This window comes from Asparagus officinalis, chromosome 1 (genome assembly GCF_001876935.1).
Source record: "Asparagus officinalis chromosome 1, Aspof.V1, whole genome shotgun sequence".
In the NCBI taxonomy this organism is placed as follows: domain Eukaryota; kingdom Viridiplantae; phylum Streptophyta; class Magnoliopsida; order Asparagales; family Asparagaceae; genus Asparagus; species Asparagus officinalis.
In genome coordinates this window covers 27,990,869-27,996,404 of record NC_033794.1, presented here as the reverse complement: position 1 = coordinate 27,996,404, position 5,536 = coordinate 27,990,869, and the positions used below count along the sequence as shown (strand labels likewise).

The window sequence follows — 5,536 nt, the reverse complement described above, 5'->3', positions numbered from 1 at the left end:
CGTAACCCTAGGTCAATGCCAGTCAACGCGTTGCGAGCAAAAATTCAACGTACGACGTTCGAAACCCTAGGGTTAACACCGGTCAACGCATAACCCTAGGTCAACGCCAGTCAACGCGTTGCAATCAAACAGTCAACGTACGACGTCCAAAACCCTAGGGTTAACGCCGGTCAACGCGTAACCCTAGGTCAACGCCTATCAATGCGTTGCAATGAAAAAAAATCTTACTCCGAAAAGTATACGAGTATAAACTGCTTCTTACTCCGAAAAGTATACGAGTATAAACTGCTTCTTACTCAAGTATACGAGTATAAACTGCTTCTTAAAGACTCCGAAAAGTATACGAGTATAAACTGCTTCTTAAAGACTCCGAAAAGTATACGAGTATAAACTGCTTCTTAAAGACTCCGAAAAGTATACGAGTATAAACTGCTTACTCCGAAAAGTATACGAGTATACTGCTTCTTAAAGACTCCGAAAAGTATACGAGTATAAACTGCTTCTTAAAGACTCCGAAAAGTATACGAGTATAAACTGCTTCTTAAATACTCCAATAAAGTATATGAGTATAAACTGTTCCCTAATTTTTTGAGAAGTTCCTGGAGAATGTTTTCTATAAATATTCTTAAGGATAACTCAACAATACGACGCCGGACAACGTGTTGCAGATAAAGACTCGACGCCAACAATCGATGGTCAGCTAAATCAGGAACCGACTTCAAAATTCAAAAATTCCGACAACGGTCAGACAATAAATGCAGCACCGAAACTCTTTCAGACATTCGACAAAGCACCGAATAGCCTGGAGAATTGAAGGAATCAAGAACGGAAGTCATTCCAAGGTCCCATTACACCGACTGAAGGTGGGGACAATCATATCCAAAGTATTCCAGACTCTTCTATAAAAGAACGAGACTGAAATACTTTGGAGGGGGTATCTGTAGGCATATAAAATTGCTTATAGGTCCCTTAGCTCAGCTCGGCACAAACCGACGAACCAACGAGGCGACGAGATCGACGAATCGCACGCAAGCAACGGAATACATCCATTCGCGTGCGGGATCAAGCCAAGTGTTCGAAGAGTCAACGAGTCAAGATCGATTTCGGACTCGAACTCAGAAGTAGATTTACTGTCTAACGAATCACGAACGAGTCAAGATCGATTTCGGACTCGAACTCAGAAGTAGATTTACTGTCTAATCGGGATCCGGATTTACTGCCAAATCAGATCAACGAATCAAGTCTGGATAAGTCAACCACAAATCGAATCCGAACCTATCAACCGCAGAACCGGAAAACGGGCACAAAGAGGCAAAACGACAAACACCTGGAGGTCGGGGAGACTCAGATCTAAAAAAGATCTCAACTTTGGGACATCAAGGACTTGCTCATCCAGATCTGGTGCTCGGCGATCATCAACGTCAAATAAGGCAGGTGTTCCACCTCCTTGGTGGCTCGGCGGCCACCAAGGTGGCTCGGCCACCACCGAGCCACCAAGAGGTGGCTCGGTCACCGAGCCACCAAGGTGGCCGGCCGAGCCACTTGTGGCCGGCCACCCTGTGCCCAAGGCACAGTGAGGATAGCCTATAAATAGGCCACCCCCTTGTTCATTTGAGAAGGTTGGATTTTGGAGGAGGCGAAGCCCTGCAGGATTGGAGACTCAGATCTAAAAAAGATCTCAACTTTGGGACATCAAGGACTTGCTCATCCAGATCTGGTGCTCGGCGATCATCAACGTCAAATAAGGCAGGTGTTCGAGAGGATCGGATCTCAGATCTACGTTGCTACACTCCGGATCAAAGCTTGGTCTTTGATCCCGAGATTTGGACGATTGTTTCCTTGGTGAAACAATCCTCCCCGGCTATTATTTCACTCGTGAAATAATACCCGTTGTACTGCGTAGATCCGACCGGATCTAGATCGCGCGGTGGTCCACGGCAAACAACCCCGGCGCAGGCAAAGAACCCACAAAGCGAGCGACCGCAAAACAGGAGCTCGTGATTCGTTCGACAAACAAGGAAACAAAGTTGTAATTTTCATTTCTTTTCAATTTGATTTTCGTTGTAACCGGATCTTATAAAAAGACCGGATCTTTGTAATCGATAGACTATTACAAGAGTGTACAATGGAATCATTAATGAAGAAAGCAACGAATTTCCCCGCGAACAGTTCCTAAACAAGGTGAATGGAGGTGAATGGTTCCCCTAACTTCCCTTCACCCTCATTCCCCTCAATCCAAACAAGCCCTAAGGGTTGTCTCATTGGTGGACTCTCATTCTCCTTTTGCTTCCATGGCTCCTATTGCAGATGAAGTTCGTGCTGGTTTGTCTGCTATTGGCTGCTCTGAAGTTTTCTATGTAAGGCACACTGATAATGGTGTTGCCCATGCTCTAGCTAAGTTGGTTGTCTGTTTGTCCTCTTATTTTTGGTCTGTTTCTATCCCTCTGTTTTTGAGACAGAGTGTTGTTGATGACTTGGCTGGTTAAGTCGTCCTACATACCTTTTCAAAAAAAAAAAAATGTTTAGATGCAGCGCACGAACCCTATACTAGTTACCAAAAAAGGAGAAAAATTGTGAAGTAAAGAAGAAAAACGAGGCAGAGTGGAAAATACCTTGGCGGTTTCGGGGATCTCGTCGCAGGCGATCTCACGCTTGATGTCGCCGAGATTCGTGTGAAGAGTGACTGACTGCAACAATGATCATCATCAGCATCATCTTCGGAAAAAGAGGAAAAAAAACAACAAATTTAAACAGAAAGAAAAAAGGTTTAGGGTTTTGAAAGGGCATATTTACTCATCACTGGTATATTCTTCTACGAGCAAACGATTCTTCTAGACTCTGGAACTACGAAAGTTCCTCCCTCGCTTTGATTCTTCGAGGCTCATCATATTTTGGGCACACTCTGCAATATAAGGATGAGAAATGGGCGTCGTTCATCCGTGCAAATTCTGGTCGTAGACCACAATTAATGAGAACTGGGTTTTTTTTTTTCTTATTAGGCCAAACAAGGCCTTTTATTGGCCTGGTGCGGAAACCAAGCTCTAAATCCTTTTCTTTCGCTGATAGGTAGAAAAATGGCGACTCGACCATTGCCAACATCTTGGTGGAGCAGAAAAATGAAAAAGAAGGAAAATTACCAAAGATTTTCGCTGAAGAAGCAAATGCGGAAACGAAGCTTTTAACCGCTGAAAGTGAATTTTTTTTTTATTAACAGTTCTTTTTTAACTAGACATCACCGAGCTAACGATCCAGTCAAAAATTTACACGAAAAGCCACTCAAGGTTCTTCTCGTGCTCTCGTTCTGGCTGATGATCCTATCACGAATTTATCAAAAAAGAACCGGAACTTCCATGCTTAATTTGCAAAAAATCAGAAGCCAACGTTTCAAAACCCCACCACAAACTTCCAGTATTTACATCCACAAGGACTCGATCAGAATCCGAGCAATTCAACTCCAAAATCGTGTGCGATCCCGTGCAAGACGATCCCGTCACCGACGTAAATCTCCGGCTCAACAACCTCGACCCCGTTAACATTCACCGCGCTCCCGCTCCGCTCACCGCCTGTGATCATAAGCATCCAACGGTCCCCGCCACAGTCCTCACCCCCTCGCCGGTCCCCATCCCCATCAGCTCTCCGTAAAGAAACCTCCCCACCGCCACGTGTCGTCTCACCGCCCCCTCCAGCAAGTACGCCTCACACGTCACGTAGTCGAATCCGCTGTCCCGCGGAGCGAACACCGTAACCTGCTCCGGCGACGATTCTTTCAGAGAATCAAGAATCGCGTTGAGACCGATGGCGAAGGGGACGTAGCCCTTCGATCCTAGGGCCCTGACAGCGCGATCCCAGTTGGGTTCCGTCGGAGGCAATGGACTGACGCGGGAAAAGGGCGGCGACGCCGTGGACGGCGTGGGCCCGCTGACGAAGAGGTTTGGGCGGGTGACGGGGACGCCGTTGATGGAAGTTTGGGAGGTGAGGGTGAGGTTAGGGAGGGGAGGAGGGTGGGATGGGGGAGCCACGTGGCAGGCGAGGAGGGAGGGAGGGGGGTAGGAGGGGGGGAGACGTGGCGGCGGAGGAGTCGTCGCGGCGGCGGGGGAGAGGGAGGAGAGGGCTTCATCGGGAGGGCGAAGAGGGTGGACGGGGACCGCGGTGAGGGCGTGGATGGGGGCGCGTGGAGGGCGGCGGCCGGTGAGGTGGAAGCCGGAAGCGTGGAGGGCGAGGAGGACGTCCGTTTCTTCTTGATGGCGGAGTTCTCCGGAGGTGGAGATGGCGGCGATGATGAGGGCGACGGCGGCGGTGACGTAGACGGGGGCGTGCACCAATGGGAGCACGAGGCGGAGGAGGAAGAACATGCGAAATACGAGACTGCCCTCTTCTCTGTTTTTCTTGATGTGAGAGTTAGTAGAGGGAGAGAGGAGAGCAGGGGTGATTATGGACGTCACGATGCTTCCTTCTGTGTGTGAAGGCAATTAATTTGAGCTATGGATACTGGGTTTTTTTTTTTTTAATAATGGTTCTTGAGTTACACCATTAATTAATTATTAGGCTAATTTAGATAGTTTAATGAACTTTGTCATTGGTTAGCCGTTATAATGCGCCGTTATTAGGATAAACTACACTTAAATATCCTCTTGTTAGGTCGGCGTTGCACCAAAATATATTCAGTTTAAAACCTTATACTTAAAATACCCTAAAGTTTTTAGGGTTATTTCAATATTAATCCCCTAAAGCCTTTAATATTTTGGTATTAGTTCCTCAAATCATTGAAATCGCTCTCAGATACCCCAAATCCTATCAAAGTTTGGTAACTGCTTAACTATGGATAGTTAATTACTTAACTATCCTCATTAATATATATTGCTGATAGCTTTAGTACTCTAATAAATCCAAAATTAATCATGTTCCGGTGTTAAAATTGTAAATAAGTTGAAGTTTTCCCCTCAGCAACTTTATCGAAAAGATCTAGTGGCTTTTGGTTCCCCCAGTCAAGCCTTTTGGAGACAAGTTTGCTTCGATCCCTCCGGGTTTTGATTACATAGCAGAGGGTCGCAGGAAGAGAGTAGTGGGCAAGGCCAAGGTTCGGAGAGCCTTGGCCCACAAAGCTTTTGTTCGTCATCTGGCAACCACTAGATCCTTGGCATCTTCGGCCAAGCTCAGTAAGTCTTCCTCCTCATGCTCAGTCTCCCTTCCCCTTAACCACAGATTAGACTCCATGCTAGCCACCGTGCTATCTAATTGTGTAGCCAAAGAACATATCTCCTCCGAGGGCATTGATCGCCTTAGATCGTTAGAGTCTGATAGGGCAGCCTCTTGACCTACCTCATCTCTCCTTGGTGTTGTTCTTCTCTCCATCCATAAAGATTGGATCTTGGAATGTCAGGGGCCTTAATGACCCCATTAAAAGAAGATTGGTTAGAGACAGTATCCTCTTATCCTCTATAGACTTAATAGGGATTTAAGAATCCAAACTTAGTACCATCAGACCTCTTGTCCTCAAGAAAATTGGTAGTCATAAAATTTCATCCTGGCTCCATCT

At 46.4% G+C, this 5,536-nt stretch overlaps 1 long non-coding RNA gene across 1 annotated transcript; it reads right to left on the bottom strand.

The window, feature by feature from the left end:
- LOC109822003 lies at positions 2,187 to 4,009 on the bottom strand. The gene is made up of 3 exons (XR_002241996.1): positions 2,794 to 4,009; positions 2,613 to 2,687; positions 2,187 to 2,500 (listed from the first exon to the last, which is right to left on the bottom strand). It is a non-coding gene; the product is annotated as an uncharacterized LOC109822003 (long non-coding RNA).